This window comes from Peromyscus californicus, unplaced genomic scaffold (genome assembly GCF_007827085.1).
Source record: "Peromyscus californicus insignis strain IS unplaced genomic scaffold, ASM782708v3 Scaffold_19__1_contigs__length_69161282, whole genome shotgun sequence".
Taxonomy (NCBI): Eukaryota; Metazoa; Chordata; class Mammalia; order Rodentia; family Cricetidae; genus Peromyscus; species Peromyscus californicus.
The window spans coordinates 43,913,137-43,923,532 of NW_026294491.1; the positions used below are offsets into that span (position 1 = coordinate 43,913,137).

A 10,396-nucleotide genomic window follows, 5' to 3' on the forward strand; every position below is an offset into this window, starting at 1 on the left:
CCTGTGGGGTTAAACAGTATAAAAATCAGTTTTCAATTTTTTTATTTATGTAAGCTTGACAAATGTAATCAGTCCTTTTGTATCTTTGTTTTCTCATCTGAAAATGGAACTAATAAACAATTCTTTATCTCAATGAATTATTGAGATAGCAAAATAAACACATTAAAATCATCAAGAAGTGCTCAAATAAATGTTAGCTAGTCTTATCAAAAGTTCAAAATTACTTCACATTACTACTTCTTTTCTTTTCTTTTTTGATATAGAGTCTATATCCAAGGCTGGTTACGAATCTCAAACTCCCTGCGTACCTGAGGATGACCTAGATCTTCTATCTTTCTGCCTCCAACTCCCAAGTGCTAGGACTCTAAGCATGTGCTGTTGCATCTGGTCCATGCAGTGCAAACACTCTACCAACTGAGTTATATAACCTCACATTACTTCTTTAAAATGTGTAATTACTGCTATTACTCTACATTTTCTGTATTTTAATGGAAAAGTGATTCTTTTTATGGAATAAATGATTTTTCCAGTTAAGAAAATCTGCAATTTCCCTTCTGTATTAGGAGTATATATATGTGATCAGTCTGTGAATCTTGCTCTAGCGTTTTCTAAGGTGAGCTTGATATGATTCAAAGTCCCATGCCATTACCTTTTTATACTACTGTAATTACCTCTTTCTGGAATGCCATCACAATCAATGATGAAGATGTTAAATGTGAATATAACAAGCTAGAATGTTGGCACAGTAGCATAGCATGAAATCAATCAGAAGCTGGGCCTGGTGGCATAGACATGTGATCTCAGCTACTTGGGAGGATCATGGGATCAATGCTTGCCTATGCTACAGAGTGAGTTCAAGGCTAGCCAAGGTAGCTTAGTGAGACTCTGATTAAAATGGAAAGATATGAAGATGCCACAAGGAATCCTATTACTTTGCATATTAATTTAAACAGCAGCAAAACAGCTGAGGATATAACTAGGTGGCAGAGTAGTTGCTGGTGATGATCTGGGCCCTGGGTTCACTCCCCAAAACATTATCATCATCACCAATAAAAATAACAACAACAACAACAATAGCAACAGCAATAAAAAGCCTTTTGATGAAAACTCACCTTGATCTCACTGTATGTCAAGAACTTTTTATTTTTTTATGAGATTGATTAAATGAGATCTGTGTTAAATCCTGGCAGAGAAACAGCGGCTTCATTCTGAGGGTTGGTAACACGTGTTATGCATTATTCAGGCCAATCTTGCAGGGTTTTCAGTGACAAGTCTTCTGAGGAAGGTTCACTGAGAGTGCTCTCTTTGCTCACATTAGTCTGCCGTCGTTTTATTAAGATGGAGTATTAGATCCAGCGCTAATGACTCCTGAGTTAAAATGCACTGAACTAAATGGTGCAAAATGCATCAAGTTCTTGATTGAACCTGTTAAACACATGTGCACAACCCACGGACTCAAAGAAAATGGAAAAGGTCTGGCTTTGAGATTGGTTTGGAGCTTCCAGGCTCCCCATCTCACTATTAATCATACTTGGCTTCGCAGAACACTTGTGCTCTGTCATTTCTCTGTAGAAGCTGCCATTGTGTGAAGATGGATATGCCTTTTTCTTCCCTGTTCTCCCTGAAGATGAATTCTCAATCTCAATTGCTTCCTCATAGTATGGGCACTTATCTTTGCCTTTTGTGCACTGGAGGAGAACATGCTCCTCCATCTCTTTGTCTCCCAGAAATATGATACAAGTGTCATTTCCTCTGTCGTATAGCTGATCTTTACCATGTCAGCCACTCTGACACCTGTTTCCAGTAGCAAGCTGGTGACAGGCACTATGAGGAAGGAGGCCCCCAAAAGGCAGCAATCAACTTGAAGGAAAGCAATGCTCTGTTTTTCCATTTGAAAAGACAAAGCAAGAGTGCACACTCTCTCATTTTCTCCACCCTCCCGTCCTCTCTCTTTCTTTTGAACTACTTTTCTTGAAAAAGACAAATTTTCAAGCTTTTCAATCAAGAACATTCTGTGAACTTAGTTTCAAACCAGAGGTAACAGTGAAAGATGTTTAAATAATCAGATTCTTTCCTGACATAGAGACAATTGTTCTATATCTAGACACTTTAGTATTGTTCCATAATTATATACACAATCCATGACTTATCAGTGGACACCTTGTTAACTTAGACACATTAGGAGGAAGGGTGAAGTGGGAGGAGTATCATGCTTTACATACTCACTATTGCTCATTAGCTTTAGTACCAAATTTAAACTCAGCAGTATGGTTTACTACTACTTGCCCATCTCAAATCTGATTCTCTTACAAGTGTTCTTTGTCCTGTCATACTAATTTTTCCTTAGAATTCTCCAAACCTTCTGAACTACTTTTCTTCCAAGCTTTTGAACTTTCCCTTCTTTCTTTGCTGTTCCTGTAAACTTAAAACAAAATACAAAACCAAACAAAACTATAAGTGCTCAATTGGATGCCTTCTTTGTCTAAAAGGACAGTCTCAACTCAAGTCTGTAAACTAGTTTAGGCACCCCCTATTATCCCACATGCATTTTAAAACTGCTCTTTGTGTTCTATTATTAATTAATTTAACAAATGCATGTTTTTACACAATCAATGCCATTTCTGTATAATCATCCATGGACATGCCCATCATCCAACAAAGATGTGACTTTTTGAAGCAACAGACATACTCTGATGTGTTCCATAAAGTCGATAAAACCACTAAATTAGCTAACATGAGTTGTCTATTCCCCATAGACCACACAGAACTACATTCCTAAAGCCACAGCATGGCTAGAAAGGAAACATCATTTGTATTATTAAGTTAATTTGTCAATCTCCTTATAAAACAAGCTACTCTCATCATTATTAAAAACTTGTTAATCCACATAACCCTTTCTTGTAATTGTAAAAGTTTTTACATTCTTGAAGTTAATTGATAATTAGGCATATTTATGGGGTACAGTGTGATATTATGACATTATTGAATAATTATTATACATACACAATAATATATATTATTGAATAATTAAATCAAACCAAGTTAACATTATTTCAACTATAAGGGTGTCACAGGATGAGACATTTGTGGTTGATTCTAAGTGTCTTTAGATCCCACTGAAACCTGCTCAAAAGGAAAGGGACTATTATTGGAACTACAGATTTTGAGGACGGGGCTGCTGGATAGAGAATATGAAGTAAGGGCAAGCTAAGGAGTCAGGGAGATCAGTTAGGAGCTGTTGTGTTGTTGAGGTCCGAGCAGGAGGAACACAGACTTGGTTCTTGGCAGTACAGGTGAAGAAGACTGGAGTTTCGTTATGTTATAAAGGATGAATAAAATAACTGTATTCATGGATTACATCGTGCATGAGAGAGGGCTGCTGGGATTATTCTCTTAAGTTCTGCCTTGGCTAACTGGAAAGATGGCATTGATAAGAAAGACGATGTTTTCCAAGGGAAGTTAGTATTTACTTATAAGACAGAAATAGGCATACTTAGTAGGTAAGTGGCATCTGAAATTGCAGGGATGAATTATGTATTAATTACCTGTTTCTTTGCTGTAAAAATACCTGGCAGAAGCAATTTAAGGAAGGAAAAGATTACTTTGGTTCACAGTTTTAGGGGATACTGTTCATCATGGCAGTGAAGAAGTATTAGCAGGAGCCTGATGCAGCTGGTGATATTTTGTCTGCAGTCAGGAAGGATGATGGAGGCTAGTGCTTGGCTTGCTTTCTCCTTTTGATTGAAGTCCAGGGTCTCAGCCTAGGGAATGGCACTTCTCATATTCAGGGCAAGTCTTCTCACATAAATCAACCCAATCCAGAAGCTCCCTCACAAGGGAGCCTCGAGGTCTGGAACCTAGGTATTTCTAGATGTGTCAAGTTGTCAATCATTATTAACCATCAGCTTTTTCATATCTAATATCTAGGGTTTTTTTTACATGATTATTATGAGAGGTAGATGTAACAGAGATAAATCATTTATGATGGTGTTTTGCATAGATGTGTCCTAATTTTAAAGTATAGATGCAAACACATTATTGAAATGACTTATAGACAATTACATTCTGAAAAACTCAAGATTAAAATTTTGTGACTCAGTGGGACAATGTGTGCTTAGTTTACATAATACCCTTTTCCATTCCCAGCACCAAAACAATAGCCCTCTATTGTTTTTATTAACATGTTCTTTCTCAAGCTTGTCTGCCTTCACAGTGTGGGCAGGACATAAGGCAAGACGTTGCCTCTCTCAGAATCGATTTTGTCAGTTTGGTTTAGAGATTCATAAAAACATAGCTTACGGTTGTTGGAATGTTTTCCACATGTCCAAATATGATTATGAGCTGATTATATACACAAGCTCCTTTAGTCAGGTAGCAACTTTATCAAACACATATCATTCTAATTTCCACTTTATAGCAGAAAATAATCTAACCATGAGATTTAATAACACAGTCCAACCTGAGCTCGCTGGATGTGGTTCTGTTTTTAGTCTACACTTATGCTTTTCTTAAGTGGGCTCTGTCTCAGTCTCCTCCTGAAGATGTAAGAAAAAGGCTTAGCTGCTGTTTAAAATATTTCTAGTGTGGTGTTTCTTCATCACCATCATTTTGTTTTTGAGTTTTCAGCCCAACTAGATGGTGAGAATAATACATGCCGTTTTACACAATCAGTTTTGTGATCCAATCATTCAGTTTTGTCATTGTAATCTTTGATGTTAGAAAAAGATGATGAAAAGATAATGCTACAAATTCTTTTTAAAATTTATGAAATTGCAAAACTGAGCTTTGGTGAAGGGGTGTTCATGAGTCCTTTAATTTGTACAGAACACAGAATTTAATTCTTACTATAGAATATTTGATATAACCAACTTTAATACATTATTCAAGGAGAACTTCTATTTCCCTACAACAAAAATGTTAATGTTGAGGATAGTGATTTAAAAATTTGTTGTGACAAAGAAAGAAAATGGTTTAGATTGGGTGATTTATAACAACCATTCACTGCTAACTGTTGTGGAGGCTGGGAAGCCCAAGATTGAGGTTCCTACAGACTGTGTGATTAGGTTTGTTCTCTGTACCAAAGATGGTAGAAGGGACAAATAGGCTTCCCCAAGCCTATCTTATAAGTCAAAAACTACTAGAGTCGAGGCTGAGTGTTTCTGGGTTCTCAGCCTCTAATTAAAAACGAAATAAAAGCCCACATATTTTGCAAACTTTATTTAAAGCAAAATGATAGAACAGGCCATAAAATACTGCAGGAGAGTAGCAGGCCATGTAACACAAATTTTCTAGAGGTCTTGTAATGAAAATTCCAGAGCCAGATATTAGGGTAAATGCTGATGAATCAGAGACACAAAGAAACAAGCCACTGCCTTATCTTACCTTTAGAACTCCTCAGCTTGAAAAGGCTTCAGTTTCTGTCTCCTCATGCCTTATATACCTTTCTCCACCCAGCTATCACTTCTTTCCTAGTGCAGGGATTAATGGTGTGTGTGTGTGCTTCCCAGATACTGGGATTAAAGGTGTGAGATCTCAAGTGCTGGGATTAAAGGCATGTGACTCCCAAGTATTGGGATTAAGTGTGTGCCACCACTGCCTGGCTCTTCTCTCCTAGATTGAGTCAATCTCATATAATCTAGGGTGGCTTTGAACACACAGAGATCCAGACAGACCTCTGCTTCCCAAATGCTAGGATTAAACCTGGTCTCTATGGTTAATTTAGTGGCTTGTTTACCACAAGGCCATATGGGTGCTAATAATCAAAGGTTTTCATTGCTTAGGCTTTGTTTGTGTAGTTCAAGAGGAGGAGGAGGAGGACTTTGCTTACTATGGATGTAGCTTTAATGGGTCTCTATTTTGAAAGAGAAGCTTGCATTATGTGAGCATTTGTTCACTGTTCATGTCATTTCCCATAATGCTTATGATTTTAATCATGGATATTGCTTAAAAGTTCTCTTGGGGACACAGTTTTGTAGTATTACACCTGTATCCAAAGCCTGTGTAGCACAAATTAGTACTTTTTCCATTGTGACTGAATACAATGGGAATATGTTTGAGTAGAAACTGTCCAAGTTTAGTACTCATTAGGAAAGGATATACATTCTATTGTTCTAAGTGGAGTGTGTCTGTGTGGTTTGAAGTGTGTGTGTGGGGTCCTATATTGCCAACAATTTTTTAGATGCATTGGTCATAGTGGGATTTGTGTGCATAGTACATGCAGATAAGAATCTCAGACTGGCAAGAACATTATTAAAAGAAGGGTGGATACTTAGCTCAACTCAGATCAAATCCCATGCTTCTAGGTTATTCCTCTTGCTTACTAGCCTCAGATGGATACTAATTCTGAGACAGATTAGAGGATAGGGAAAAATAAGGTTATATGGGGTGGGGGGAAGTCCATTATTCTGAGGCCTGGTTGAAGTTTCTTGTCAGGTGACAGTCAAGAGTTGTAGCACAATTATCATTTTCTATGAAAGTTGTCTACAAAACAGTATTCTTTTTGTATGGAGATATTTTCAGGCAATAATGTTAAAACAGCAGTGCTACAGACTTAAATAAATATGGTCTCTGGGAAGGACTTATTCCAGAGGTAAAGCTTCTGTTTTCTGGGAATCTCACAAACAAAGACTACAAACTTTCACTCACAGTAAATAACATCTTTACTTCCCATGTAAACCTTGCAACCTGGAGATTTTCCTTACCAGTTACGGTCCCACCAGGGGCTGCCCTACTAAGTTCCTTTAAGCAAGGCTTTGAGATGTAACTTCAGAATCCACCAAGATATACGGTGTTGTAAAGATATTTAAGCACACCTCTTTGCCTGGAGGAGCACACAGCTACATTTGAATGTGTCTTATCAGTTCCCTGAGTGCCTCTCTTTCTGTTCCACCCAATTCTCATTCAATACTTACATCTCTTGACAATAAAACCTGACTTTCTCATCCTGAAATAATAATAATAATAATAACAACAATAATAATAATAATAATAATTGTTGCTGCAAAATCCTTGATTTTTACCCAAGTAGAAGTCTCTGAAAACTACTCCACAGGCTGCTGAAAAGATGGACGGTTTAGAATGCTGCCTCTAGTCCAGGCAGCACTCCTGCTGACAATTCATGGGGGTCAACTCCTCATGATTGAATCATATTCTAAAGATATTTTGTCTAAATATTACCTTGTTGTGTACTAGGTTTCAATATGTGAATATCTGGAGATGCCAATGTTCAGACTCTCTAATGTCTTCTTAAAAAATTGTCATGTAGATTATGTTAATTTTTTCCCAAGTGAACATTAGAAAAAAGTGTGGAAAGGCAAGGAAGCCAAGCAGTGTAGATACAAGCACATTAACTATTTTTTTAAACATAAAAATAAGTAAAGGACTGAAAAAATGAGTGCCAGGTACTATATACAAAATGCAGTGCCAACTTAATTGCACAGTGAATGATGTGGAAGAGAGATCTGGGGAAATTTGGATATGAGTCCCTGGTATGTAGCTTTAAGGAATAAGCCCCCTTTTTGTTGAAGATACCATCCACTTTGGATACCTTGGGATTTGAAGGAATCAAGCTGGAACTGACCTGTAAGCCTACTCCTTAAAGACTAGCCCTCAATGTACCAGAAGGCACTATGTAAACTCCCAAGGGGGCAATAAATAGTTCTATCCAGCTGTAAAGTCTGTGAACCACAACAATGAGTAGACTGATAAGATATCCCAATGGAACAATTATGACACTTTAGTCTTGGGGGTAAATAACAGCTGTCTAATTAGACCCAAGAGCCACTCAATAGGAAGTAATTCATGCCTTGTACTATAAACCTAGCCTGCTACCTGTGGCTGGAGAGATCATAGACCACAGAGGAAAATCTATTACTGCCATTCCATAATCCAATATAACTCCTAATTGTATTTTAAATACTAATCCTTATACTGACAGATAAGCTTCTTTTGTAATAGATGAAGACTATTACAGAAATCCACAACAGGTCAAAATTCATAGAATAAGTGACTATGCAGGACCCAGGCCAATGTAACACATCTACAATGGAATCCCAACACCCAAGGCTTGGGAAAAATCACAAAAAAAGGGGCCAGAATAAATTCTCAGATCCATTGGACTCCTGAAACTAGGTAGTGTCTTCTAGACATGACAAGAAAGCTGTGCCAATTAAATCTTAGCAATATGTTACCTTTAACAACTTCTGCATAATGACAACACCAGTTGACAAGACAACAGTGACTGGGGAAATCTCACAAGGTCCTACCTCTAGATAAAGAGCTATAGTCGATCACTGTCTGCTAAGAGGGATAATCAGTGTTCTTCAGGGACAAGCTCCCTGATAGACTATGTAATCCTAAGTGGTCAACCCTAAATACATGTACGTATTAACAACAATAAATGAACTCAATAGTTTGTTATACTTTATATGTACATATTATATGCATATAGCAATAATAATGAATAAAAAGTGATAAACTTGAAAAGGAATATAGGGACATAGGAAGAGTCAGAAAGATAGAAGGAGGAGTGGAAATGATGTAAATGTAGTACTCACTTGGGAAATTCTAAAATAAATTTAAATAAGAAAATAAAGCATATGTAAAATCTAGATACAAATTGTTGTGATATTGTTTTCTAAATTCAATTGTGATTGGGAGCATGATGATTGATGGTACCATTTAAAGTCATACTATAGGGTATATACATAACACAAGCAATATTAGGTCCAGCCTATATTGCTTGCTCCCAGGGTCTGCGGAAGAGTCTACCAACCAGTTGAGGATTCTAATCTGAGGGATATTCAATGAATCTAAGTACACTGAGTTCTTTAGTCCATTCACTTTATTCTTCTATGGCGATTCTATCTGCACAGTTTCTTTTCTGCTCTCTTACTTAGCTCCTCTCGGTCCCTCCTGCTCTCAGTCCCTCCTGCTCTCCGTCCCTCCTGCTCTCAGTTCCTTTTGCTGTTCTCTCATCATTCTACCTAGTTCTTTCCATCTCCATCCTCATCTTTGTTCTTCTCCATCAATCCTCCCAGTGCTCTCAGAGAACCAGTATATATGCCCATGCAGTAACTCTTTGGTAAAACAATGCGAGGCTTGAAGTTTTCAGGGTTGCAGAGAGGTGATAAGGACCCACACATAAAGCAATTAATTGTCAGTTTCCAATTAACAACCCAAAAGGGGAGTGACTAAAGGGGAGTTCTCTGGTAGGGTCAACTAAAGGCTAAAATCAATTAGGGAATTTATGTGCTCAAACTATAATCTAGAAATGGCTAGGTAGAATGTTAGGGGTCATTAAGTCACAAGAAAGTAAACTGTCTTTGGTGCCACTTTTCCCACTCATCCCCGCTGCAGCTGCTTTCTGATAGTGAGGGGGGCATATGCTAGGTGGCTAATCAACCTATGTCAGAGCATGTAGTATTTGGTTAGTAAAAGCACTTTCACTCAGAGTAATTGCTGAGGAGAAAAATCTAGGAATAGCACCTGGCTGAGGAGGAATAAAAACTTAATTTGCATAAGAAAGAAGCTTGGCACCTATTGCCTGCCTGGCCTGGAGGCAATCTCCTTGGGTCAGTAGGAAGTAACTGCCTTAACTCAGTATCTAGCAAATGGCTAAAACATCATCCCAGGAATGTGAGCAGTAAATCTCTTTTTATCAGTAACAATAACTTTATTTTCTAACAGGCAATTTTCCTACTGCTTCAGTATTTTCTTCTCAGAAAAGACAAGTTTTAGAAATGGATCACTTGGCCCTTTCTCTTCTTGTCTCCTCCCAGTTCAAAATGCTTGCACCTCTTAATGGCCAGCATCCTCTTGGATCTGCAGTTGGGCTCGACACACTCAGGCCTGAGCACAATCTTCTTTGTGGTTTTGGCCTTCTTTCAGAAAATTGGCTTTGTCTGCCCACCATAACCACTCTGCTTCCGATCATAGCGCCGCTTTCCTTGGGCGTACAGGGAATCCTTGCCCTTCTTATACTGGGTCACTTTGTGAGGCTGATGCTTGCCACATTTCTTACAGAAAGTCCTCCAGGTTTTAGGTACGTTGACCATCTTTGCAGTAGAGGTGTCTATGCGATGAAAACGAGAGACCCGGCGTCCGAGATCGCCGCTTCAACCACACGAGCAGAACAGGGTGAGCAGTAAATCTCTTAAGTTAGGGTCTTGTGTAAATAACCTGGGATGAAGGTAAGGGGTCGAGGATTTAATTTTTAGTAGTTTTTTTCTCTATCTGTGAGTGAGATGAGCTAATGTTTATCTCTGTGCAGTTTTGTCCTTGGAAAAAGGTATCTTTGCTGATATACTTTTGTCCGGAGAATGGCCCTGGCCAGATATATGTTAATGAAAGATAAGCACAGCTGGGGACAGTTGTCCAATTATCCTAAATGTATAGG

At 38.1% G+C, this 10,396-nt stretch overlaps 1 pseudogene; it reads right to left on the minus strand.

Annotated features, from left to right (window-relative positions):
• Positions 1–9,711: 9,711 nt before the first annotated feature.
• On the minus strand, positions 9,712–10,112 carry LOC128114099 (60S ribosomal protein L36a-like; annotated as a pseudogene).
• Between the last annotated feature and the right edge of the window lie 284 nt (positions 10,113–10,396).